The following is a 27,653-nucleotide window of genomic DNA, read 5'->3' as shown; positions in this document are numbered from 1 at the left end:
ATATGGGAGACCAATGGCCCTGGGAAACCAGGGAATACAATTACAGCCAACCATATTATGGAACTGGCCTCCCGGCTGTCCCCCGATATAGTATGTGGCCCTTGCAAACTTCTGTCAGAGGAAAATATTGTGCTTCAAGGGCCTGCCTAAGCTCCTCTATAGCTGTTGGAAACCTAACATGTACAGGGGGAAACTTCCAAAATTATACCACAAATACAACCGAGCCTTGGGGAACATGGAACGAATCTGACCTTGTTCTCATAAATCGTACTTTCCCCAAATTTATCACAGTGTAGAACTCCACCACAAAGGGCCCCTTTACTGTCCCAAATGGTTTGTACTGGATTTGTGCGACAGTTGCATTCTGGGAACTTCCGTGAAACTGGTGTGGTACTTGTATGCTCGGTACAATAAAACCCTCCTTCACCCTCATTCCCTTAACAGAAGGGAAAGAGCTAAGCCAGCCAGTATATCAAAACATAAGAGAAAAAAGGGCTGTCATTACCTGGGGAAGTGAAGAATGCCCCCTGAGTGTATAATCCAATACCTGGGCAGAGGATGGCACATGGGGTTATCGAAACCCATCTATATGCTAAACCAAATCATCCACCTACAAGCTGTGGTAGAGATAATAACTAATGAAACTGCCCATGCACTAAACTTACTAGCCCAACAGCAAACTAAATTCAGAAATGCTCTCTATCAAAACCGTCTTGCCCTAGACTATCTCTTGGCAGCTGAAGGGGGAGTTTGTGAAAAATTCAATCTCTCTACCCGCTGCCTTGAATTAGATAGCACTGAAAAGGTTATTGATGAAATTACAAGCAAAATAGGAAAAATTGCTCATGTCCCAGCGCAAACCTGGAATGGTTGGAATTTAAATAATCCCTTTGGAAGCTGGCAGTCAATAGTAAACAATTTCAAGCTTCTACTGGGAATAATTGCCTTCCTCATAGGAGCATGCACCATCCTTCCTTGCCTCCTCCCTTTCATCGTAAACAGAATGTGTGCCCTAATAAATGGTATAGTAACAAGGCAAACAGCTGCCCGTCTCATGGCTCTATATACATACCAGTCAGTCCAGAGGGACTCAGACAATAGTGATGCTGAAACTTAATAACTTAAGCTTGGCCTCAAAGGGGGGAATATAATATAGCCTGTGCATCAATTCAAAATTGTTTCCAAGTGTACCTAGTCTCTAGAAATCCAAATAAGTAATATAGGCCCCACAGTCTTTGAATGCCCAGAAAGGATATAAGACTGAAAGTGGATTCAAGGTTGCATCCAGATGAAATGTGGAGGATATGCTCAATCCAAGCTGGCTTGGAATGTGGGGAATATGTGTTAAATCAAGCTCACCTGGAAGAAATAACCTATCTAATACTCAGATAAAACACTTGAAGAAACTAACAAAAAGTCTTTTATACAAGCACCACTTGTCTCCCTACTCTTATTTCCTCTGTATAAAAGGGACTGAAAACTTTCATTTGGGGCTCAGTTTTTATTAGGACAGGAGTCTGCTGAGTCTGGCCAGTCAAAATAGATCAACCTCCTTCTCAGAGTCCTTGTGTCCCCTGCATTCGATACTGTGTACACCCGACTTCTCAACCACATACACCCTACTTCTCTAAAGATTTCAACCCCATTTTACAGATGGGAAGTTGAGGCCAAGAATTTGGATGACTTGCTCAAAGTGCATATGAACCCCGGTGCTGTAAACACTCTTTTCCCTCTGACCACGAAGGCGTCCACCCTCTGACTGTAGTCCCCAGACCCTGCTTAAACGTCTGCTCTTCTGCTAGGCCATGCAGGTGCCAGGAAGTGGCCAGGTAGCTTTCTGCATCCTGGCAGGGCTCGAGGCCTACTGGCTGCTGCAGCAACAGGAAGGTCTTGACCTGAGGGTCTCTGTGGGGAACTGAGCTTTTCTCGGTTTCCTAGGATGATGGCCCATGGGAGCCTCTGCTTGTCTGTTGTTCTTCTCTGGTCTTTGCCTAGAGGCATGTTTGACCTCTGTTGACTCTACTAGTGTTACCAAGACAATAACCCTGTCTCATTCCATGGGGGCAGGGCAGGAGGGGCCCCAAGCAAAGTGAAATATGGAGCCTGGTAAGCAGGACCACCTACAGGGCTGGGTGGACCAGGATTGTGTGACTGGGGGGCAGTTTTGGGGGGAGTCCCCTCATACCTCATGGTAAAAGAACTGCAGTGGAGGTGGCAGACCTGAGTTCTAGATATAGGTATTCTGGACAAAGTTTTTTTTTTTTTAATTTATATAAATCTTGTTCCCTCATCATCTTTTGGTATGTCACTTTGCTGCACAGGGGCCTGTGCCTCTTGGCAGGTCTGGGAAGCCTTTCTTTTTTTAACCAGGAAGTCCTGGGATCACAGCCCAGTCCTCCCTATGGTAAACGGGAGCTCTTCTGCTTGAGCCACAGCTGCTCCCCTTGATCCTTTCTTTACATCACTCTTTGCCTTCTCTTACTAAGTCTGCTTTGTGGAAACTCTTTCATGCCTTCCCTGATAAGAGGAGAGAACCAAATCTGTGTCTGAGCCAGACCTGATCAGTGGGAGGGGGTGGTCCCTGAGGGGGTTGGTCATCTCAGCTGGGTCCCAGGGCAACAGATGGAGGAAAGACACATGAAGTGGATCCGCTGAAGCATGCGCAGGAGAGAGGGCAATTCTGCTGAGTCTCCAAGAGGAGAATGATGTGGCTTGGGCCCTTTAGCCCCATCCAGGGTGTCTTTCTCCACTGCAGAGGCAGGAAGGCCCAGCTTCATTTTCCAGAATCCCTTGTGTCCAGGATTCCGGACACCAGTCAAGATGATTTAAGTAGAAGCACTTGTGTGAGACTGAGGAGGTGGTGGAATCCAGGCAGGACTCATCTTCCTGCCTTTTTGTCTATTTTCTGTGGACCAGCAAGGTGCTGGAGATGTGAAGTTCGCTAGCTTTTATGGGTGTCAGGTGGCAGCTGTAGTGGCAGTAGCTTCCTGAACCCGGAGCGCAGCATTGGTGGTATGTCCTTGAGCTCAGAGCTCCAGTAACAGCATAACAGACAGGTGCTCCAGGGCAGGTCAGTTGGCTGGTGTTGTGGGGCTGATCAGAGGGCCAAGTCTTGCAGGAGCCAGCACCTCCACCCTCCCCATGAGTGAACACCCAAATCCCTTGGAAAGCTTTTGGATTCTGCTTTAAATAGCTAGACTATTTTCTGATCCTGCATTGACTCTCAGCTGGGATAAGAGGTTGAAGACTTTGCTGTTGCGTGGCAGAAGGCCCTCTAGGGGGACAGCTCCAGTTTTAGAAATGGCCCCCAATCACTTCATGGTCATCTCAACCCCTTCTCCAAGTGCTGGGGAGGTGGGGACACCTGGGGTAGGGGCTCCAGGTGGGAAGAAGGTGGGGCCTGTTAAGGAGGCTCTGCCTGAAAGAAAACAAAACCCTGGGATAATCTCCCTCTTCTTGACGTGGTCACCCCATTCCTGGGATTCGGGATAGAGTCCATTGTCCCTTATGTACAAATAAAATAGCCTATGATTTAAAAATTTTGTTTTTATGTAACTGTGAAAAATTACTCAGTTTACACAAGATAGGTGCAATAACAGTTCATCTGGTTTAGTCAGTGGTTCCCCCATCACCCCCTTTTGTTCATTACTCAGTATTTTTTTAATTGATTATTTTTAAATATTTATTTTTATTTCTCTCCTCAGCCCCCATCAGTCCCCCTCCCCCCCATTGTCTACGCTGTGTGTCCATTTGCTGTGAGTTTTCTGCATTTGCTTGGGTTCTCGTTTTGTGGCTCTGGGACCTTCTGGAGTGGGAGAGAGCTGTTTACTCTCTTGTGCCACCTCATGTCACTATTCTGCTTCATCTTCATATTTTCTCTCCTCTCTGTCTCTTGTTGCAACATCTTGCTGCACCAGCTCTGCATGTTAGTTGGCACTCCTGCGTGGGGCCACAATCCCACATGGGCCGGCACTCCACAGGGCCAGCTTTCCTTCACCAGGAGGCCCTGGGCATTGAACCCAGGACCTCCAATATGGTAGATGGGAGCCCAATTGGTTGAGGCACATATGTTTCTCCATTTCTCAGTCTTGAGGGATTTGGGATGATGTCCACTCTGACTGATTAGAGGCCACAGTTATTGAAAGCCTAAGGGAAACAGAAATACAAAACTAAATCACCAAAATCCAATTTCTCCAAATCCAGGTGTTTAGTTCCCTAATTGTTCATAGCTTCTGCTACTCTCACCTGATGGAAACCTCTACCCAGAGCATGAGTCCTCCTTCCAGGGTAGAGAGTGGGGAGGTGTGAGGAGTGCCAGTTATTTGTTCCTGAGTAAGGGGAGCAGGCCTGACCTTCCTTTAGATGTCCACAGGCCCATCTGGCAGGAGAAATAATGGCAATGACAACATTTTTTAGTGCCTTCCATGTGCCAAGTCCCAGTGCATCTCACCCCCGGAGAGGCCGGGTGTTACTTCTTGCTGCCTGCATAACTCTCCCTTTTTTAGCTTTAAGTGGAAAAAAAATGTCTCATGGAAAGTGCCTACTAGGGGCACTCTGTTTAAAATGGCACCTGCTTCGAGGTCTTCTCATTTCCCTCTCAAGTAGCTAGGAAGACAGAGGAAAAGACAAAGCTGGCAGCAGCAGTGGAAACTCACACAGGAGTGACTCCATTGCTGGAGAAGTTGTACCCCTACATACCATACCCCAGAAGCAGGCCTGAGAAGCATGATGTGGAACAAGTGGACACCCTGCTTTTTGAAACAGAGCAACTCTGTCCAATAAGAAATAGGTAAAAGTTTAGGCCACAGCTTCCCACCCTTGTCCCCTTTGCTCAGAGACCCGGCACCTCTACCATCAGCCAACTAGGCAGCCCTTCCTTCTCTGCAACAGCACCGTACACTGACATAGCTGTGTGGCCCCATCCTTATCCTAAGGACTGACTCTAGCAAGCTGGCATTTAAGTCGACAGCAAGGAATTTAAGACTCAGAGAATAAAATGGCAGTACTTGAGGATGGCATAAATGTGGATCCAAAAGGAAGGGCTGGAGGCAGGAGCAAACCTAGTGAAAGCAATGTATTCTGAGGTGCAGAGGTGCTCAGGTATGTCAGGCAGTCTGGAAAGGAGAAAAGCCTTGCTAGGCCAGTAGATCAGTGTGAGGTGAGTGCAACTGGAATAGGACTTGTGTACCTCAACCAAGTGATATCGTCAGTCTCGAAGAGGATACTTATCCACCAGTATTCTATAGGCATGTCTAATTCACTCATCTACCTAATCATTCTTTCATTCATTTACTCAACAAATACATATTATGGGGGCAGGTATTTATGGCAAAAAAAGTGAAAGATTTTGCCTGAATAAGCAGGTTCTTGTTTCCACATGTTTCACTGCAAGCACCATATATTCATGCTTTCTCGTTCATTGTCCCACAAATTTCTGTGGAGTAGGTTATATTTTTGAGAAGAGGAAGTTGAGGCTCAGTGAGAGTATGTGACTTGCCCAAGGTCACATGGCTAGTGTCAGACTCCTGTGTCTGAGTTCTTACCCACCATCGATTTTGAATGATACCTCTTTTTAATCACAAGGAATATCAGTCCCTTCTTTCCTTGTTCATGTCACTAGAAGCTTGCATCATATCAGAGGGTTATTATCAGTTAGAGGGTGGGCTCTCTCAGATGTGAAATCTTCAGGACTAAGTTAATAGTCCTTTCTGTCCCAGGTGCTAACACAGTGTCTGTCATATGAGTCATCAAGGAATATATTTGAGTGAATGAATATATTAGGAGTAACTATACTTCTTCTGCCTTTAACACAGGGTTATGAGGAACCAATGAGATTGACACAGATGAAAATTTATGTCAGCTAAATGCTATGTGGTGTCAAGGTATCAACACCAAATCACTCTCAGGTTTAACATGTTAGCTCACATGGGTTTATGATTGCTTTCCTTCAGAACAGATGGCTAACACATAAGAGGCCAGAAAGTTAGAGCTGAGGTTGCTTCAGGAGGAAGAAGGAATAAAGGGAAGGATGTGACTCACACAATTGGGCGCCCATCTACCATATAGGAGGTCCAGGGATCCATTCCTCAGGTCTTATGCTGAAGGTAAGCTGGTTCATGTGGTGAGCTGGCACGAGCAGAGTGCTGGCCCATGTAGGAGAGCAGGCCCACAAGGAGAGCTGATGCAAGCAAGATGATGCAAGAAAAAGAGACACAGAAGAGAGATAATAAAAGATCCAGCAGAACAGGGAGCTGAGGTGGTATAAGAGATTGCGCAACCCTCTCCCATTCTGGACGGTCCCAGGATTGGTTCCCGGTGTCGACTAAAGAGAAGATAAGCAGACACAGAAGAACACACACCCAATGGACACAGAAAGCAGACAGTGAATACAAACACAATGGAGGATGGGAGAAATAAATACATAAATCTTAAAAACAGAAAAGAAGGAGTAAAGTCTGGGGTTCTCACACTGGACTCCTGATGTATACTTCTTGCCCACTAAAGAGTTTGGCAATAAAATAGAAAAATAATATTTATGCTGTTCTTAAGGAAAACTAAGTGAATAGGTGAACTATCTCCATTTTAAGCTTCATTCCTACACAAATGGTTCTTGCTGCCTTCTATCTGCTTACCAGAAGATAACATCAAATTTACTGAGGTCTAAAAAGTAGTTTTTCATTAAAAAATCCTTTTTTTAATAAAATTGGCTGATGTTTACTGTGAACAATGCAAACAATCTAAAAGATGTGATGCACAGATCATATCTCACTCCCAGACTCACTGCTCAGGAACCATGGTTTACAGTTTGGTGTGTCCTCTTCTTTTTCCTTTGCCCTTCCCTTAGAGAGTGGCATGGCTGGGAGCTGGGCAGGAGGTGGGGCCAAGCAGATGGCAGGGAGCCAAGGGAGTGGCTGGTGTGCTTAGGAAATTGGCTATGCACAGCGACTGGGCAAATAAATCAATATATTGAGGACAATGGGGGTCAGGATTCTCACTGTTGGAGAAGGAAATTAAAATTGAGGAAAGGGGGAAAACTAGAGAGAAATCTGAGGTGTTGGTTGGAACTGGAAATATTAATGCACTCATGGCTTTCAAAATAAACACATGCATAAGATACACGCAAACATCGATGTAGATGTATGTGTATACGTGTAAGCACACAAGCCTTCTGTAGGCTGATTCTGCCCAGTGTTTCCTCATGTTGACTCTTAGGTCAGGCATACTTGGCAGGGATCCCATAGAAACAGAGCTCGGCTTTTCTCCGCGCATCTCATCAGGAGTTGCATGATGTTACCTGTGCCCCCACTGCTGATGCTAACCTTGATCACCTGGTCAAAGGGGTGCCTGCCAGGTGGTTTCACCCTAAACTGACTAGTTTTCCTTTTGTCATTGAGAACTATTTCGTGAGGAGCAACTCCTTGGTGTCCATTGTTGACTCCCTGATGGTGGCCAAATTGGTGGCATTCTATCGTGAGAGAGCACTTTCCCTTCTCCAATTCGTATCAGTATGGGCCCATGAATTTCTGGAATCAGCATAGCCCAGACACAATGAGGATTTCTTCTTCCTCTTCCTTCCTCCCTCCCTGTTGGAACATCATTTCTGCCACTTAAATAGTTCAGAAAAAGAATAATGAAAGTGGGACTATTCATAGAAAAGGGTGATGGAGCAAATGTGATTAAATAGTAGAGAGAAGTGGAGGCAGGAGCTCTTTGTTATTATTCTTTTACCTTTTCTACAACATTTATTTGAAAGTGGATTTTTTAAAAGTTGCAAGTGCAGTCAATTTGTGTCTATGCATACGTGTACGTGCATGTGAATTTATGCATATGTACCCGTGTCTTTTTGAATACACATGTAGGAATAGGGCTGGAATGGTCTATTATGGACTTGCTTCCCTCCCGCCCCCGCCCCCCGCCGGGGGATGGCAGGTGCAGTCAAGTTCGGGACCCAGTGCTGTTAGTCAAGGCTCCTGGTAATCACCGCTGGAGCTAGTTAAAAACCGATCCCTGCCTTTAACCCTGGCGGCCCAATTCTCCCTGAGCGCGGCCTCTCCTCTGCCCCAGCAGGGCAGGGGCTGTGGGGGGCGGGCCCGGCCTCGCGCTCAGCCATGGACGCTGCGCCTGAGCCGTCAGGGCCCAGCCCGGCGCCGCCGCCTTCCTGGACGCCCCGGAGGCCGAGGTGCTGCAGGACGTGCTGCGGGAGCAGTTCGGGCCGCTGCCCAGCTGGCTGCCATCTGCCGGCTCAGGCGTCTGCCCTCAGGCGACTACTCGGCGATCCAGGACGTGCAGGTGGCGCTGGAGCGGCGGCGCGGGGCCAAGGCCAAGGAGCGCGGGCGTTCGCTGCTCCCCCGCCTCCGACCCCTTCCCGCGGGCGGTCTGGCCCTGCCCTCTCAGCCTCCCCGGGCGGCCTCGCTCGCCGCGGCTTCAGACCTCCTGAGGTCCCCCTCCTGCGCCTGGTTGGCGGGGGAGTGATGGTGCCCTTACCATAACCAGCTGCTTTTTGTGCGCCCCGCGTGTGGGCCCCTCACCGCCTGGGCTTTCGCGGGAACCGGGTCCTGGAGGGGGACAGCTGAGCCTCCCGACAGATGCAAAAATGTCTCCACCGACAGGTGCTTTTAAAGAGCTCATTAGTGCACTTGTGTTGAGCCTCAGTTTCCCTGCCCTGTGGGCTGCTCCAGTGCTCAGGTCGCAAAGGACGCCCCCTTCCACCTTTTCCTCCACAATTCGGTCTCAAAGCAAATCCTAGGTGGTGTCCACAGGGAGCCAGTTCCTCTAGGGCCTGTGTCCTCCAGGGACAAGGTCATCAGAGTTCCAGGACTTTAGAGCTGGACAAGAGGGTGGTGAGGTGTCACACTCCAGAGAAATGAGGTGCTGGTAGCCCAGGGCCTCTGGCCTCTCTGACAAAAAAAATGAGGCACCTCATGTTACATTTCAAGTGTCATGAACTACAGATTCTTTGGCCACTATAACATTAGCTCAGCTAGAAAAGTTTGAAGGGTTGGTGGCACAGTGCCTGAGCAGACAAGGGTGTGTCCATTTTAGTCATCAGTACCATTTACTGATGACTTTTAAGTGTTGGATGCTTGGTGAGGTATTTTTACATGTCCGTTACATTGTTCACCAGAAAAAGCTACAAGGTTGGTGTCCTCCACTTTGCAGATAAACAACCTGAGGCTGAGTGATTAAACACCCTACAGGCTTTATAAGGTAGTGAATGGGGGAGGGGGTTTTCCATCTGGGTGTAGTTGACTTGGAGTTTTTAACAAAGACTTCCTAGTGCTTCTCTGCTACAGTGCAGTGGGTGCCCTCTCCAGTGGGTGTGGGACGGTCAAGGGACGATGTAGACGTACCCCCTGGTTCACCCACAGTGCTGAGTTTTGTGCTCCTTTTGCCCTGAAAGTCTCTGCCAGTGGAAGGAACTACTGCTCTTTAGAATATGCCTGCTTAGATTCGCCAGCCAGATAAAAGGGCTGTAGACATTAGCTTCACAAGCCTGTTCCATGGTTTGGGGTGTCCCCAGCCTGCTGCCATTTCTCTGAGCCCCTCCCTGGCAGGCCAGAGCTCGGCTTGTTGCTCTTCTGGCCTGAAGAATAAACAGGGTCAGGCCGAGGACCCTGGAGCACACACCCAATCCCCAGACCCATTCCCTTGGGGATGACACCCTGGTTAGAGGAAGGGTGTGAAATGTAAACTTGACGGACCTGGTTTTAAATCGCAGCTGCTCACCTCAGGGTCCTGGGACTCGCTCACTCTCCACCCTTAGCAGGTTTCCCTGAACACACTTTATTCTGAAGCTAGAGCTGCAGGCCCGGCCCATCTCACAACCCAGGGGGCATTGTGACCTCCAGCAGGGAGGCTCTAGGGCTGACACTCTGAGGCACAGGCTCTTTCTCAGGATCCAGGGACCCCCTGCTGGGGTGTGGGGGTGGTGGCAGCCCCACAGGGTGTGAGCTTGCTGTGGGCAGGACCCGTGAAGCAGCTTTGCTCCTGTTTGTTCGGTTCCTCCATCCTTCCTTCCGACAGGCTTGCAGAACTCCTCTTCTGTGGTTCCCCCGCCCCCGCCATCCTCCTCCATTTCTGGGTGCTGGGCTCCCAGCTGGACTACCTGGCTGTGTGATGCCACAATGCCCCAGGTGCCCCTCTCATCTCAGGTGCTCCTCCTTCTTCTCCAGAATCCCTGTGTGAGAAGCACGGCCGTAGTTCTCACCCACAGGACAGACAGGGAGACTGAGGGGGCAGGAGCACGGAGCACACGCTCGCCCTGGACACTGGCTTCTCCCGCAGGGACGGGCCCCGCGGCAGTGGTTTCTGTGGCCCCAAGATGAGGAGGCGAGTTGAGGCCACGCTGGTGTTGGCGGTGGTGGCCGTGCTCTCCCCCCTCGTGGCTCTCCTTGTTGTGGGTGAGCCCCTCGCGCATCTGAACCCCAATGGCTCTTCCTCCTCGTCCTGCATAAAGCACTCTAGGGACCCCGAATGCACCCAGAGGGGCACTCCACCTCCAGCCCCAGGTCTGGGCCAGATGCTTCCTGGGAGCAGACAGAGTCCACCATCCAAGGGGGGAGGCTCCTCTCCAGAACCAAAGCTCATGAGGGAAGACCCTGAGAGGGGCTTGGAGCCAACACCCTCCTTCTGGAATCCAACCGCTAGGGTGTGTGCACCCTGTCCCCAGGCCCCAGGAGAGAGGTGGTGTTGACCCAAGAGTGGGGTCTTTCAGTTCAACAACCTCGGGCAGATTCCTCATTCCAGGAGTTTCAGTCCCACTGGGAGACACACCTGGCCACCACCTGTGGAACCAGACAGTGAGTAGCCACAGTGGAGGGAGGGAGGGCGGGAAGGGAGCCGGTGTTGGGAGGCCCAGGACCCAGGACAAGCCTCTCCCCTGCCATCCCCAGGCCCCTCAGTGGGTCTGACCTCTTTAGAGGAGGGCATAATCCTTTTTTTTTCAATGTAGGTATATTGACTGTAATGAGCATCACAAAGTGCACATAGAGTGTACAACCTGTTTTGATATGTGTACACCCATGAAACCATCACCACAGTCAAGATGCTGAACACATTCACCACCTGCCCTCCCCCCACCAAAGTTTTTAACCCTTTGTAATCCCTCTCTCCATTTTCCATTCTCCCCAGCCAACTGCGGCTCTACTTTCTGTCTCTGTGGTTTAGTTTGCATTTTCTCCTTATAGACATATAAAGGATCAACTGGACATACTCTTTTTTTCTCTTCTGGCTTCTTCCACTCAGCATAACTATCTTGAGTTTCCCCCTTGTCGTGGCGTGCACAGTAGTCCATTCCTATTTATTGCTGAGCAGTGTTCCATTTTATGGCTACGCCACGACTTACCCACTTAGCTGTTGACGGGATTTGGGTTGTTTCCAGTTTTTTATTTTAAATCTGCTCTGTCTAGTTAAAAAATGGGTTTGTCGTCTTGTTGAATATTGAGAATTCTTTATATATTCCAGATACAAGTCCTTTATCAAATGTGTGATTTGCAAATATCTTCTCTCAGTCTACTTGCCTTGCCCAAAGTCATGAAGATTTTCTCCCATTTTCTTCCAGAAATTTTAAAGTTTAGGTCAATGATTCATTTTGAGTTATTGTTTGTGTAAAGGTGTGAGGTGTGAAGTTCACTTTTTTTAAAAAAGATTTATTTATTTTTTTTATTTATTCTCCCCCCCCAGTTGTCTCTTCTTTGTGTCCATTCACTGCATGTTCTTCTGAGACCACTTCTATCCTTATCAGCGGTACCGAGAATCTGTGTTTCTTTTTCTTGTGTCATCTTCTTGTGTCAGCTCTCCTTGTTGCAGTGCCACTCCAGGGCAGGCTGCACTTTCTTTCATGCTGGGTGGCTCTCCTTACAGAGCACACTCCTTGAGCTTGGTGCTCCTCTGCATGGCACGGCACTCCTTGCGTGCATGAGCAGTGCGCATGTGCCAGCGCCACATGGGTAAAGGGGGCCCAGGGTTTGAACCACGGACCTCCTGTGTGGTAGATGGTCACCCTATCTGTTGGGCCAAGGCCACTTCCCTGAAGTTCATTTTTATTTGTTGGATATTACTATTCAATTGTTCCAGGGCCATCTGTTGAAAGGATTATGCTTTCTCCACTGAATTGCCTTTGCTTCTTTGTTGAAGATCAACCTGGACTTCCTTTCTGTTCTTCTCACACCTCCAAAGGCCAGGTGGTCTCCCACTTCCCCTAGCCAGGGCTTGAGGAATAGGGCAGTGGTCCTGAGGGTGGATACAACCAGGCGGTGACCATGGATGTGTGAAATTGAGTCCTTGCTCGTGAGGAGAGCCACGGGTGATGGCAAGACCAGGGGCAGTGGCAGGTGGGGTTGCTGGGAAAGACCCTGCAGAGGAAAGGGCTGCAGTTTCCTTGAACGGCCCTGGCGGCCAAGATCTCTCACTCAGGGCTCTCATATCCCCAAATTGCTCTGAAGGGGCTCTTGTCCTCCGTTTTCTGTAGGGGTGCCCAGCCCTTTCAGAGGCAATCACAGCTCAGAGGCCCCGGGTGACCTGAAGGTGTGGCACACCTCCATCATAGCACTGTGGATTGAACAGGGGCCTTCAGCCAGGAGCACCCATTTTGTTCCTATTGTATTTCCCCCCCCTGAATTTGTAATCAGAAAATCTGTTTGTGGTTTACATGGTTTTCAGGACTAAAAATGATAGGTCAAGAGGCTCAATGGTTGTTGTACAAATATAGCTCAGGACTAAAAATGGGCCTTATTCACATCTTTTTCTCTATGACTCTTCTAATGGTGAAATTTCTGTGGAATTAAACTTCAACAGCTCTAAGTTATATAATGAGTTATTTTCAAGTTCAGTTACAACAGCAAAAGAATCCAAGTCTCACCAGCATGACTTTTGGTGTGTGTGTGGGTAACTAGTTTACAGTAAGCAACAATTTCAATGCTTTGGATCCGTTAGTTCATGTGTGATGGCTAATTAGGTCTTTGGCTATTGCTTGGTCCAGGGTCAGGGAGGCAACAGGCCATGGGGGGTGCTCTCAGGGCCATGGTGTAGGCATCTCCCCATGGAAATCTTTAGAACACGCTGGTTGATCTCTGCTTCCCCATGAAATGGGCCTCTTTGCCCGACCTCTGCATTTCCTCCCCTGAAGATTCCCACCATTTTGGCCCAGTGGCCGAGATAAAGAAGCTCTCCAGCTGTTTAAAGAGCATTCTAGCACCTGGGCTGTGGCGATGCAGATGCCGAAGTACAAGGTGGATAATGTCTGTTCTCAGATCCAGACACTCAGCAGCCACATGAAAAACACCAGTGCTGGCATCTGGATGGTCAAAGGAGTTCTAGAGGATGCTGGCACCTGCCATATCCAGACCCAGATGTTAAGGAATTCCTTGGAGGGGATTGATGGTGAGATACAGTGCCTAAAGAGAGCTCTGGAGAATGCAAACCCATTGAATTCTGAGACCCAAGATTTCTTACAAAGCAGTTAGAAAACACCAGGGTTGTACACCACATGTGAAGCCGAGGCCTAGAAAATGCCAAGGCTGAAATTCATGTGTTAAAGGCAGGTTTACACTTTGAAATATGAGTTTACAGAATGCCAGTGTTCAGACCCACCTTTTGAAAGGCAATCTGGAGAAGGTCAGTGTTTTAAGGACCCAGCACCAGGTTTTAAGCAGCAGTTTGGAAGGGCCCAATGCTGAGATCCAGAGGCTCTGGGGAGGTCTGGGAAATGCAAGTGCTTTCAATTCCCAGACCCAGAACTTTATAAAAGGCAGTGTAGACAACAGCACTTTTAAGATCCAGTTATTAAGAGGTCGGTTGGACAGGGCTGGTGAAGTGATTCAGTTGTTAAAAAAGATTTGGAAACTGCCATTGCCCAGACCCAAATGGCAAAGGGCAGGTTGGAGCAGACAAAAGTTGAGCTCCCAGGAATAAGAGCAGTATTGGAAAATGCCAGGGGAGTTAGAGACCCTAACACAAGGAATGAAGGGTGCTGCCTTAAATTCCCAGACCCACATGTGAGAAAACAGACTGCAGGAGGCACAGGCTGAGATCCAGAGGCTACAAGTTAATGTGAGTAATATCAACTCATTAAGCGTGAAAATCCAGGAGCAGGAGAGCAGCCTGGAGACCCTCCGTGCAGCCTTTGCTTCACAGGAGCAGCTACAAAGGACCCAAAGTAAGTGGTAGGGAGGGTCCACCCTGGGGAGGGCAGAGTTGCTGGGATGTCTCTGCTCATTTAGCCTCAAGCATGTGTCCCCTCTGGGAAAGAGCAAGGGTGGTGGAGAGAGGACAAATCCAATAAACGCAGCTCTTCTGTGCCCAGGCGGTAGCGCAGAAGACATGAGAAACTATGTCCCTGCTCTCAGGTGGCTTACAATCTCTCCACAATATATCTTCTTTTGCAAACCAGATCTTTGTGATGAAGGCATGTGGTAATGGCAGAGTGTACATTTAGGGCCAGACAACCTGTTTGTGACTTCCAGCTATCACAAACAGTGTGAACCTGAACAAGTTGCTTACCTTCTCTGAGCTTCACCTGCAAAATGGGGGCAATAGGATTTGCTTCACAGGGAGGATCAAATGAATCAACACAGGTAACGCACTTAACCTTGTAGCCAGCATTCAAGCATGTGTCTGACACTTTCATGAACATCTACCATGTGTCAGGGGTTAAAGATGACTAAGACATGATGCCTGCTCTTGAGAAGGTTACAAGATGCAAGATGGAGACAGACCTGTAAGCAAAGTCATATAGATTGGTGAAAGAGGTGTTAAGTTAGAAGCAAGTACTGGGAACTGACAGGGGGGAGGCAAAAAGAAAGGGGAGAAGGGTTCTTTTGTGGAAGGGGGGAAGGAAATCTATTATCTTTCTATCTAATCATCTATGTAATCTATCTATGCGAGTTTCAAAAAGCAAAACCTTTCCTGCAGGAATTCACTCTGACATTTTATATTCTATTCTTTAAAAAAAGAGCAAAGCTTGTCAAAACTGATAAACCAAATTTATGACCCACTAATGGGTCAGTGATTGCAATTTGAAAAACCCTGGGCTACAGGGGTGGCTAGGGCTGGAGAGACATGGGCTAGATTGGAAGGTCTGTGAGTGACCTTGGCTTTCATCCTCCAGAAAATGAGGAGCCACTGAAGGGTTTTAAGGAGAATACTGAGGTTCTGACTTGGGTGACTGAAAGGAGGGGTCCCGAACTGAGGAATAAAGGAGGAAGAGGAGCAGCAAGATTTGGACATGCCGTCTGTGGTACTTTGGGGGACATCCAAGTGGACGTCGCTTGCAGGCTGTCTGGAGTTGAGGAGAGAGGTCAGGGCTGCAGACACAGGCTTGGGTGCCCCGGGTATGTAGGTTCTGGTTGCAGCAGTTGGAGTGGGCATGAGACAAAAACACAGAAGAGGGCTGAGTGTGGGGCCAGGAATCAGCCTTCAGGAGGCAAGAAGGGAAAGACGTGTGTGTGAACCAACTGAGGACAGGGGAATTGGGAGATGTGCATGTGGGAAAGCCAAAAGAGGAGAGAATTTCCAGATGGGAGTGGTCAGTTCTGGCACATGCCAGAGAGGTCATGTAAAATAAGAACCGAAAAGCATCCACTGAGGCTAGGCAGTTAATAAGTCATTGGAATGAAATTTCGGTGGAAGCAGATCATGGTTGTTGGGCGTGAATCGATCAGGTGTATGAGTCTGTCAAGGAACATAGCTGAGAGGGAAGGTGAAAAGGGGGGAGGAATAAAAATCAAATCATCTATTCCTCCATTGTAACATCTATCTGTTAATTATAAACAGTGTGGCAAATATTAAAAAATTGCAAGATGAGAAAACAAGCATCAGTATTGCCATGAAAATTTGCCTGCTTTCCATCAGAACCACTTGCTAATATTTTGGTGAACTTGAGAGTGAGTTTCTAGATTCAGATAGGCTTCACCTGGGGTTCAAGGAAGGGGAACAGGAAAGAGGTGGAGGCTGAAGATAGGGAGGAGAGTCAAATGCACGTTGCATGACTGGCCTTGAAGGAGTTTGGGATGGTACTTGAATCTCTGAGGCTGGGAGGGGAGCAGGTGTGGAAGTTGGTGTCCATGTGCAGATGTGGGAACACGAGACTGCGAGAGCTGCTGTTAACCACATCTGTTTCTGGGTGGCATAGGAGGTCACTTGCTAAGGAGGAGGATGCCTGTAGGGAGCTGGGGGAGAGAAGGGATGGTTGGGAGAAGCTGCTGGAGAGATGGGGGCTGACAAATGAGGACTTGGCAGGCAGTGCCGAGCCCCTGCTCTTTCCCCTGTTTCCAGTCGAGTCTAAGGAATCACTGGCCATGCGGACCAGTGCCTGGAAGTCTATCCTCCTTCCTGCCTCTCCTCGAGCCCCCCTGCTGCCCTCCTGCTTTAGTATGGACTGGGAGGTGCTCCATCCTGGCTATGCATTGGAGTCACCCAAGCACATGCCTGGGACTCATGTACAGAAATCTTACGGATTTTGGTCTGGGATTTAGCCTGAGCACCACGAAGTTTTAAAACATGGGCATTCAGGGTGCAGTATCATTACTTTAACTTTTCCTTAAAGGGCCAAATAGTAAAATTAAGACCTGTGGGCCACAGTCTCTGTAATGGCTCCTCAGTGCTGTCCTCTTGCACTGCTGACGCAGCCAAAGAGAACATGTAAATGAATGGGTGTGGCTGCTCCAGTGACACTGTTTATAAAAAGAGGCTGCTGGTGGGCCCTAATTGGGTTGGGTTTGGATGACTGGTTCTGAGGCCTTAGAGCATAAGAATCACACGCGGCCTTGTTAAATACAGACTGTTCAGAAACAATTTCAGAAAAAGCAGTTCTGCGCTGGGCTTGAGAATGGGCATTTCTGCCACGTTCCCAGGAGGCGCAATGCTGCTCGTCCAGGGAACACACTTTGAGAACGCCCGGTCCACGCTGTCTGTCTCTTCCTGAGATCTTTGCATTTGGGTTCTGATGGATGTTTCTGGCCCAAACGGGATGGTCTTTTTTTTCCTGTTGTGCCTTCACATTACATCACTTTGAAATATTTACAGTGCAAACCTGAGCCATTGGGTAAAACCCTTCAGGGCCTCCCACTGCTCACAGGGAAAAATCCAAATTCCTTGTTATGTGCATAAGATCTAGTGCTGAAAGCCTCTCCAGGCTCCTCTCCCACCCCTTCCATGGGGGCCATAGCCCAGGTTTGCACATGTCAGCTCCAGCTATGTGGTTTCTTGCCTGCCTGCCTTTGTACCTGCCACTTCCCCTGTCTAGAAGGCTTTACTTGGACCTGATCACCTGGAAAATCTTCCTCAGTTTTTTTTTTAAAAGTGATTTTCTGATTAAAAATTTTAAATTTTAGAGCAGTTGTAGGTTTACAGGAAAATCCTGCAGAAAGTTCAGAGCTTTCCCCGTGATTAACGTTCTCCCTTAATGGGTACATTTGTTACAATCGATGAACCAATATTATTATAATCATATGATTAACTATAGTCCATAGGTTAGAGTAGGGTTCACTCTTTGTATTGTACAGCTCTTTGTTTTCTTAAAATTTTTTTATTGTGGTAACATGTATATAACTTAAAATCTCCCATTTTATCTATTTCTGTATATACATTCACCAATATTGTTCAACCATTGTCATCTTTTCTGGCTGGAAGCTTTCCTTGACCCCAAATGGAAACTCTCTACCAATTAAGTATTAACTCCCCATTCCCCACCCCTTCAGTTTTTTTTTTTAATGACTCATCTCAAGGAACATCTCATCCTGGATGCCCTTCCTAAGCCCCACCCCTCCAGCCCAGGTGACATAGGCAAACCCTCTTTCGTGCCTCTATTCCAACTTGCACGTGGTATTTAATTAGTGCATCTTCCATCCCCTTCTTACATCTTTCTCACTTCACAAGACTGTAAATTCCTCGAGGGCATGAATCGTGTCTTATTGGTCTTTTTATAACAGTCCCCGGCTCATAGAAGTTAAGGAATGTTGAACAATGAAGGCATGAATGTTGAACATTTGAATGAAGAAATGAGTGTTGTGGCACCATTTTAAATAGCTGCAGTAGAGATGATGTTACAGAACAGGATGTGGTGACAAGGAGGGAGGAAAGAGCTGAGACTTGGGGCTCCTGGTGACAGGATGAGCTCTTAGTGTGTGACACCTGTGAGGGCAGGTAGAGCAGGTGATGAGGAAGTCCTGGGATAGTCCTGGGTGTGGGCAGCCAGAGTGGATGGAGATCAAGTCAAGGAAGTAAAAGAGTCTCTGGATGGATGGACTACTTCCTAGACAGATGGTGGGAATTGAGATGGAGAGGACTGTACGGTGGCAGCAGTGAGATGGGAAATAAAGTGACATGATCACAAAACACATGTCTCAGCAGAGAGTTTTTCTGGGTAGCAGAGCCGAGTGTCCCAGGAGTACTGAGCCAGGTGTCTTGAGCTGCTGCTCCCTGGGGAATTGGGTAGTGGGACAGGGGCGTGGTCTCAGCAGCACTTGCTCTTGGGGAACCGAGCCTCAAGGACGTGGGCCTCAGTGGCAAGCCGCTGGCGGGTTCAGGAAGGCCACCTCTGGGACATCCGCCATCAGCCCCTGGTTCCCTCTCCTCCCACCTCTGCTGCCACTCAGCTTCTCTGGCTGCTCCTGCAAGGCTGGAAGTTCTTCAGGGGAAGCTTGCATTACTTTTTGGATGTCAAGAAGTCTTGGAGGAGGCTGAGGAGTTCTGTGTTTCCCAAGGAGCTCACCTGGCATCAGTGTCATCTGAGGAAGAGCAGATCAGAGCTGGGGGCTTGGGATGGTTCTGACAAGGTTGGTGTGTGACAAGGGCCTTTGGTGCTTTGACCTTCCTCCTCTAGGGGAGGGCACAGCCCATAACCTTCATGTCTCCTGTCAGGCAGGGAACAATATTGAATCCTCTGAGCATCTTGCACTGGAGGCAGAAACCTGGACAACAAACCCCACTGTCCTCAATGAGTGGGGAGATTCCCTGAGGTGGACAGATGCCAGCATCAGGGCAGGGAGAGGTGGGTGGTGGGGCGGCACCTTGAGAGCGTGAGGGAGCATGCTTTTCCCTCAGCCCCTCAGGTCCCTTTGGGCTTCCTCTCCAGTCATCTGGCTTGAATTTTTTTTTATCCCCCCCCACCTTGAGGCTTGCTTGCCGTCTGCTCTCTGTGTCCATTTGCTGTGCATTCTTTTGTGTCTCTGTAATCATTCATTTTAAAATTTATCCCACTCCCCCCTTGAGGCTTGCTTGCTGTCTGCTCTCTGTGTCCATTTGCTGTGTGTACTTCTGGGTCTCTGTATTCATTTATTTTAAAGTATATCCTGCCCCCCCCCTTGAGGCTTGCTTGTGATCTGCTCTCTGTGTCTATTTGCTGCGTGCTTTTCTGTGTTTCTACTTGCTTCCCTTTTTGCTGTGTCACCTTGCTGAGTCAGCTCTCCTTAGGCCTTGCAGGCCAGCAGCTCTCTGTGAGGTACGGGCGAGCCTGCCTTCACAAAGAGGCCCCAGGACACGAACCCAGGGCCTCCCATATGGTAGATGGAAGCTCAACTGATTGAGCCACAGCCACTTCCACAATCTTGACTTTTTTAAATGAAAAAGTTGAATGTTTTATTAGTAGGATAATAAGCAATAATTACAATATCATATAAGGCTTATGATAACAATGTTACCCTTGAATTACACAATTTTTAGAAGTAGTTTTTATTTTCAGGTCATTTTGTGAATTCTGAATATAATAACTAGATTGTAGCCTAAGTCACAGGGTGCTGTGAAAAAAAATAACCTGTATTATGTTTATGTGCAATTATTTCAAAGTTTATTTCATTAGTATAGCTGCAACATGTAGCTTTTCCATTGATCTTGCAAAAAGTTGCCATTTTAAATCTCTATCTACCACAATTGAATATAACTATTCTGGATTAAGTTGCTTCAGATTAGTTTATTTTCATTCCTAAATTGATTTTACATATTTCTCAAATGCTGCTTCAGTCCATCGTTGAACAATTTCTGAAGGTTTACTCAGTGTCTTCTTGATCACCAACTACCTGGGTACCAAGATTTCTTGACAATTCCTGGATTTTCTGCAACAACTTCATAAAGTTCTGTTGATTCTCCTAATAGAGGAGAATAGAGTTTGCTAGTAGCTTTTGCACTTTCCGAAGCACCCAGCTCATGTCGTTTGTTCACTTTTGTTCCAACTTTGAAAACAACATGTCCCAGAGCTTCCTGTGCAAAACTGCCGAGTCCCGCATTCCAGCACTGTTTTCTGCTGTTATCTGCTCATGCTTGCCTGGGAATTTTTGCACTGAGAGCAGAGCGGGCCACTGCACAGCATCCAAGTGGCACCGGTGCCCCCCCACATGCCCCTGGTCCACAGGGTGCAGATCAATCTCAATTTTATTGTCCATCAATCCCATGGCCGTGGAGGGCACGTGAGCAGGAGACCCAGGCTTCCTGGGAAGGCCAGGCACTCACATTCGATTTGAGGAGCACCAAGGCCGTCGAGGCCCAGGGGGGCCATCTGGTGGGGGTTGGCCTCAGGACGTGTCAAGGTTATTAACAAAAGACCTCACTAGCTCTGGTCATTTCAGTTGACATGACCACCCGGCCCACAGGGCTCTCCTGTGACTGTTCTGTGGGTGTGAAAAAGGCTGTGCTGCTTTGTGAAGCGTCCTGAAGCTCTAGCCAGATGTTGTCCCAGGACAGCACACCTCGTATCCAGGGCTGGGACTAGGTAGAGACAGTCACGTGATGGGAAGCTGGGCCTCCCCGAAGGTCCCTGGCTGCTCCTTAGACCCTGGACACACCAGGGAAGGAGCAGGGGGTGTCCAGCTCTGCAGGGACGTGGGTCTCATGGCCCTGCGACCAGTTGGGGATGGCCCGGACTCCTCTCCATACATCTTGGAGAAGCTTCTCCTCACACCTAGAGTCAGACAACCAACTGCCTCCTCTCTACAGATGTTTCTGACCAAGTTCACGAGTGCCCCTCACCATGGGATTGGCCTCACTGACAGGGGCAGGAGGGCTCCTGGCGCTGGGTGGATGGGACGCCTTTCAATGCTGCCTCGAGCCAAAGGTGAGTCCATCTGCTGGACACACACCTCACGCCTGGCTGGAGTTGTGTGTGTGTCCTTGCCCAGTAAGTGTTAGTGCTGTGTGTGTCACAGAGGCACGGAGCCTTGCCTGGGCCCCTCCAGAGGACGTCAGGACAGGACAGGGCCTGGGGCTGCAGAGGGTCCTCCTGTTCTCTCCTTTAACACCCCCTTCCTACACCTGCTCAGGCCTTGTTGCAAGGGGCCCTATCTGAAAGGGATCTGAGTGCGAGTTCTGGGCTGAAAGGTCCCTACCCTCTCCTTTCCCCAACTTGCCACTTCACAGACACCCTCCCCATCCTTGGATCATCAGTGACTCAGGATTTCCTCAGCAGACCCAGGTCCACAGGTCATCGCAGCTCTGTCCCTTTTCTGGGGCTACAAGGGGACTGGGGAGCTGTGTCACTTTAGCTCCATGTGCCCCAGCAGGGACAAGGGCCACTGCCTGTGTCTAGCTGAATAACGTCCCTCTGTTTCCAGGTTTTTGAGCAGAGACTAGCTGGACAACTGGACAATGGGAATGGGCACACCGAGGACTGTCCATACTCAGCACATGTGCAATGACATATACTGTGATGCCACCTACCAGTGGGTCTGCAAGAAATCTGTGGGCCATGATGTGGCCTGAGTGCTGAGCAGAGCCGAGGGGTCCCTCCGGGCGGCCAGCTCTGGGCCTCCTCCATGCTGCCTGCTAGCCTCTGGCCTCTGCTTGCTCTCTGGGGCTTCCACTTGGCCTCCTGGGTATCTTGTCTTGAACTGCTGTTTAACCCTTTGGAGTCAGGATAGAATAGGGACCTAAGAAGGAAGAGGCAGAAAAACCTAATAAGCCTGGCAAGAGAAACTGAGGCATTGGCCTGCTGGCTAGCATGAATGTGCTGAGCACACGGGCAAATTAGGAAGGGGCAGCTGACAAGCACACACTCTGCAGCAGCGTACAGCACACAGCACACACCCAGCGGCTCTGTGATCAGGAGGCAACCTCATTACATGGCGGAAAAGAGGGTCAGGGCCAGAGGGGCAGTACCCCCACTCCCACCCACTTTCAGGTTACCCCATGCCTCATGGACAGTGACCAGAGGCTGATCACTGGTGGTCAGCACACCCTGCAGAGCTTGGGGACAGCAGCCAGAAGCCAATCACCCCCCACCAGCATCCCCTAACCCAGCCCCTAACCCGCTAAGGGAATCGGATCACCCAGTAGAGTTCCCCTGCTGTGTCTCAAGTATGCCAATCAGGGCACCCCCTCGAGTCCTGAACCCCCGTATATCAGGGGACCCTAGGGCAGAACTTTGCATTTCCCCCCTTCTGTGCATCCCTGCAGGTGTGCTTTCCTTTTCTTGCTTCACCCCAATAAATTGTTTGTTTGCCTGATTAACTTGTGGCTTGTCCTTGAATTCTTTCTCAAGAAGAAGCTAAGAACCTCAGTACTGGCTCTGATCACACTTCAAGACGTTGACGCCACGTAAGCAGGGGACCAATGGTGTGCCCTGGTGCACTCCTCAGTGTCCACCTCCACAACCAGCACAGGCTGTCACACAGCAGGTCCTCAGTAAACACTTGATGAATGAATGAAAGCCCTTTGAGTGTTTCTCTCTTATAGCCACCTCCCCCCCCCCACTCTCCTGCCCTCAGGGTCTGTCTGTCCTGTAATAGGCACAATTTTATTTTTTATTTCAGGGTTTGCAGCTAGTTAGTGCATTGAAAAACAGTAGAGGTTTTTCAATAGGGACTTTGTAGGGTATCCAAATCCCCAGGAAGTCCTAGCCATTGCTCTGATTCCCCGGATTTCCTTTGTGTGCAAAGGGGGCTGGGGCTGGATTTTACTAGCAATATTCCAACTCCAAAAACCTTTTTTTTCTATTCTTTGGACTTGCCTCATCTCTATCAAGATTTATATTTGGCTTCAGCCTCTTCCCATGATCCCCATTCCCCCTTCTAGGGACTCTGCTGTCTGCCAGCACAGCAAGACATACTACATAGTCTGTGCATAAATTCATACTTATTTTATATCCAAATGTGTCTAGAAAGCCAGTTGAGAAGTATAAACTCCATAGGCTTTGGATACTCAGGGAGGATGCAAGCCAAATGTGTCAAGCCCCCCTGGAATGTGGGGGATATTTGTTAAGCTGACCTGGAGGAAATAATCTAATACTCAGATAAGACACTTAAAGAAACTAAGAAAGAGTCCTGTTACATAAAAGCACTGTTTGACTCCCCACTCTTAAAGTCTTCACAAAAGGGACCCAAAAATTCTATTCGGGTCTCCGTTTTTATCAGGACAAGAGTCTGCCGAGTCTGTCCAGTCGAAACAAATCATCCTCCTTCTCAGAATTCTCGTGTCCTGGCCATGGATACCACCTACACCCGACTTCTCTCTGCTACCACAATACAATGAGGATTTCTAGAACATTGTGTGCATGCACAGGGAACCCTATGCAGATCTCTGGAGCTCTGCCTCTGCAAACTTCCTCCTCTGTATCCTCTGGCCCCAACTTCCACTGTTCTCAGTCTCCTGAAGCTCCCATCCCACTTGGCCCTTGCCTCAGCTCAGTGAGACTGTCATGCCCCATTTGGAAACCCCCTTCTCACAGGACCTCATCTGGAAAGAGTGTCAAGGAAGAAACCCAGGGCATTGTAGGGATTCCTGGTCACAGTTTTGCTTTCCCTGTTTGATGTGGGCTATGGGTGGGAGGCTGTTCATCTCTTCATAGATCACCTAAGCTGTGTGTGTCCTGACTTGTGGGTGTGGGACAGTGAGAAGCTGCAGCCTTGCCCTTGGTAACCATGGCAACAACACCAGTCAGGAAGGTAATTTACCAATGCAAACTCTATATACATACCAGTCAGTCCAGGGAGACTCTGATGGTGGTGATGCCAAAACTTAAGGGGACTTGGACTTGGCCTCAAGTGGGAAATATAACATAGCCTCTGCATAAATTCAAAATTATCTAATTCTGTATCCAAGTGTGCCTAGTCTCTAGAAATCCAGTTAAGTGATATCAACCCTATAGGCTGTGAATGTTCAGAAAGGATGTAAGGCTAAATGCATTTTCAAAGTTGCATCTAGAGGGAATGTAGTTGAGATGCTAATTTAAGCTCACCTGAAATGTAGGAGATATGTTAATTCAAAACCTACCTGGTACTCAGGCAAACACTTAACTAACAAAGAAGGTCCTTTTCTTTCATAAAAGCACCATTTGACTCCCACCCTGTATAAATGGAACTTGAAAATCTTGTTCAGGGCTCTGGTTTGAAACAGAAATTTCCTGAGTCTGGCCGGCCATCAATAAACCATTTTTCCTTCTCAAAATCATTCCTGAGTCCTGGCCTTTCTATACCCAAATAATTGAATCTCTCTTGACTCCTACAACAGGAGAAGAAGGGATGTCAGAGAATGAGGAGGGTGGGGGTGGGGGTGATGTCCCAGGAACACATGGAGGAAGTGCAGGGGAGTCTGATCAGCTGGATCAAAGTCAAGGGTTTTGGAGGATTTGGGGGGCAGAAAGAAGGAAGAAGAAAGCTTTTGGAGAGTTTTTTGGTGTAAAAGAACAGGATATAAGATGAGAGAAGGCCTGAGTGTAAGGAATCTTGCATGTCTGCCACTGGTCTGGATAAAGTTGTTTAAGTTTTGGAGAACTTGGGAATTAAAATGCATTGATTTTTATTGTCCAAATGGTATTGCTGTAGAAGTCAAGAGGGTCAAGTATTTGCATTTAGAAAGACCAGGATTCAGGAATAATTTTTGGGAAGGAAAAATGACTTATTTACAACCACCCAGGCTCGGAGCTTCTCATTCCAAAACCTGAGCTGGAACAAGATTTTTGAGTTCCTTTCATACAGAGGAAGGGCCAATGGTTCTTTGTCTCAGTGCTCAATAGGCTTGAATTAGCATATATCTTTCACATCCTAGGTAAGCTTTTAGCATGGACTTTATACATTCTAGATAAGCTTTTAGCATATTGGTTTGCATTTCCCCTGAATATTTAAAGTTTATAGACTGTTTCTCCGGGACTGGAGTTGTTGTCATAGTTACCAAGGGCAGGGCTGCAGTTCTTACTGTTCCAAAGGCACCGCTCAGAAAACATACCGCTCAGGTGATCTACGAAAATATGAACAGCCCCCACCCAGAGCCTACATCAGTATTGCGGCCACACAGAGGTCGAATAGAAAATGAGTTTTTTAGGTCTCATGTCTCCTTTCGGGTACAGAGTTTTAAGTTTATGAAGGAAACAGCCCAGAGGTGTGGTTTGGGGGCAGGCAAACTTGAATTCCCTATTTAGGTGGCCTGGGTGAGACCAGGGATCTCTAGAATGGGGGAGATTCTGAGAGAGACAGGCGTCCCCGAGATTCAGTCAGATATCTACAAGGAAATGGGAAACCGCTCTTGGAGCCAGACATCATTTCTTCCCACAAGGACGCAGGCATACCGCCTGGCGTGGTCCTTGGGGAATGGTGAGGATCCTGACCTCACGTTAGGTTTTTCCAGTGGGTTGTCCTGGACAACGAGAAAGGAGAGAGAGAGAGACAGCAGGATCCTCCGGTCGAGAAATCCGTAACTCACCCAGCGGAGATCCGATGTCTGGTGTTGGATGGGCATTCAGCTGTGGAGGAGGGGAGACCCCTCACCAGTCAATCAGTTTCAACAGGACCCCAGTCCCGGGCTTTTGGCACCATATGCTGGAGAAAAATGGTGTTCACCGGGACACGTAGACTGACTGAGCATAAGCAAAGAATTTATTGAGAAGCTCTCCCAACAGAGGGGGTCTGAAGAGAGACCTCAGCCCCCCCACCAGCATGGTGAGACCTCAGCCCCCTCGTGGAAGGTGCAGATGTGAATTTATACAGCACATCAGTAGGCGGGGAAATGTTAGTTCAGGGGGAGGGGGTTAGGGTCCGAGTACAGCCTTGGGTCAATAAAGGGCTGTAAGAGTGAGTTCTTGTGCATGGCTTGGGGTGGTGGGCTAGGAAGTAGGGTTTTCTTGGAATGCAGGAGAGCTTGGTGGTCTGGAAGGGATGATGGTCCTTCTCTGCTCCATTCTCACAGTGATACGGCTCATTCTTGGGGGGGACGCTGTCTTCCACACATAGGCAGCTTGCTCAGTCAGTCGGAATGGAGCCACAGCCTGATGACCTGGTAATCATGGCAAACGTCTAACACCATGATTGTTCTTTTCTGGAATTTACATCTTTTACATTTTTGTTGTTGTTGTATTGGTAAAGCTTCCAGAACAATGTTGCCTGGAAGCAGTGATAGCAGACATCCTTGTCTTGTTCCTTACATTAATGTGACTATTTCTAGTTTTGCACTATTGCTTATTGCTTGTTAATTTGGGATAATTACACTTTATAAAGTAAAGGAAATTCCCGTCAGTTCCAAATCAAAAAGAGGTATTTTTAAAATTACAATTGAATGTTGAATTTTACCGAATGGTTTTTCAATGTCTATCAAAATAATAATAATCTTTAGCCTTTACTCTGTTAACATAGTGAATCACATGAAAAATTTCCTCATGATGAATGACCTTTGCATGTCTTGAATAGTAACCTTTCTGGTTATAGTGTATGATTTTCTTAGTATGTTGCTGGAATTTGACTTCCTGATAGTTTATTCATTGTTTTCTTATTTTGTGTCATGTATAACTGTAAATGAGATGCGTTTATTGATTTCTTGGCCTGTATTTCTTTTGTTTTTTTTAGGGTTTTCTTGCTTTGCATCAGTAGAAGCCAGTATTCAATAACATGTCCTACGTTTTTGGAATTTACTGAGATTTTTTTTGTGGTTAATGCATGTTGATTTTCTAAAATTGCTCCATGGGCTAAATATTTATTAGATTAGGATTGTAATTTTTAGTATTCAAAGAGACTACAATAAAACTTATGTTTTGTCTACTCAACCCGTCGATTTCTCTGATTTTTTTTAACTCTCCTAATATGATGATGATTTTGCCACTTTCTCCTTGTATTTCTAATAGCTTTTGCTGTATATATTTCAGTGTTACTATTTAATATGTAAAGATTTAAAACCACTAAATCTAAAGACTTCTTTATTTTTTTTTAGGAGGTACCAGGGATTGAACCTAGGACATCGTATCTGAGAACCACAAGCTCAACCACTAAGCTAAATCTGCACTCAGGAATTCTACTTTTTAAGCAATATGCATTCATTCAAGGAATATTTATTATACCCCTACTCTATAGGAAACACTCTTCTAGGTTTCAGGGATTCATCAGTGAAGCAAACAGATAAAAAGCCCCACCCCCAATGAAGCCTGTGTTTCATAAGGAGGCAAGGTAGTGAGCAGCTCAAGTCCCTCCTCAGAGCCGCAGGAAGGAGTCCTGTGGAGCTGGAAATCTGGGGGTGTGACAGTCTGGAGGACCAGGCAGCTGTTCATCATTAATCTAGCCCGCCTTAGCCTGGGGCTCTCCAAAGATACCAGGAGAGGTGGTGGACAGAGGCAGGCCGGCCTGAGGGGATGCCCACCCCACCCCCAACCTGCTAACACCCAGGGCCACTTTTCAGGCCTGGACTGGCCCTTACCCTCCTGAAGAATGCTGAAAATTCCCCAAAAGAATGTCAGAAAGGCATAATTAAGG

At 47.9% G+C, this 27,653-nt stretch overlaps 1 pseudogene; it reads left to right on the top strand.

The window, feature by feature from the left end:
- Positions 1-1,805: 1,805 nt before the first annotated feature.
- The window catches only part of LOC131273744 (factor in the germline alpha-like), a 40,958-nt pseudogene continuing 15,110 nt past the window's right edge, over positions 1,806-27,653 (top strand).

The sequence above is a fragment of the Dasypus novemcinctus genome, chromosome 17 (genome assembly GCF_030445035.2).
Source record: "Dasypus novemcinctus isolate mDasNov1 chromosome 17, mDasNov1.1.hap2, whole genome shotgun sequence".
NCBI classification, from domain to species: domain Eukaryota; kingdom Metazoa; phylum Chordata; class Mammalia; order Cingulata; family Dasypodidae; genus Dasypus; species Dasypus novemcinctus.
Note: the sequence above shows the minus strand (reverse complement) of the source record. Positions and strands in the feature narration are given on the sequence as shown.